Consider the following 319-nt stretch of genomic DNA (forward strand, 5'->3'; position numbering starts at 1 on the left):
CGAGGGGCGTCACAAGATATTGAATAATAATAATAATAATAATAATAATAATATAGGCCTACCTAGTAAAAATTAGTTAATTTTTATTTTAATGCCAAATTGACGTTCCATACAATATCGCCAAAATTCAAGCGGCACAGTACAAAAGTCAAGTGGCGCAGTGCAAAAGTCAAGTGGCGCAGTGCTAACTCAAAATGTGTGTGCCACCATATTAGCTTTGCACTACGCCACTTTAGTTTTGCACTGCGCCACTTTAGTTTTGCACTGTGACACTTGACTTTTGCACTGCGATTGTAGTTTGTCCTTTTAGTGTGATATC

The sequence above is a fragment of the Anneissia japonica genome, unplaced genomic scaffold (genome assembly GCF_011630105.1).
Source record: "Anneissia japonica isolate Jap-2015-1 unplaced genomic scaffold, ASM1163010v1 scaffold1065_len1792383_cov172, whole genome shotgun sequence".
NCBI classification, from domain to species: domain Eukaryota; kingdom Metazoa; phylum Echinodermata; class Crinoidea; order Comatulida; family Comatulidae; genus Anneissia; species Anneissia japonica.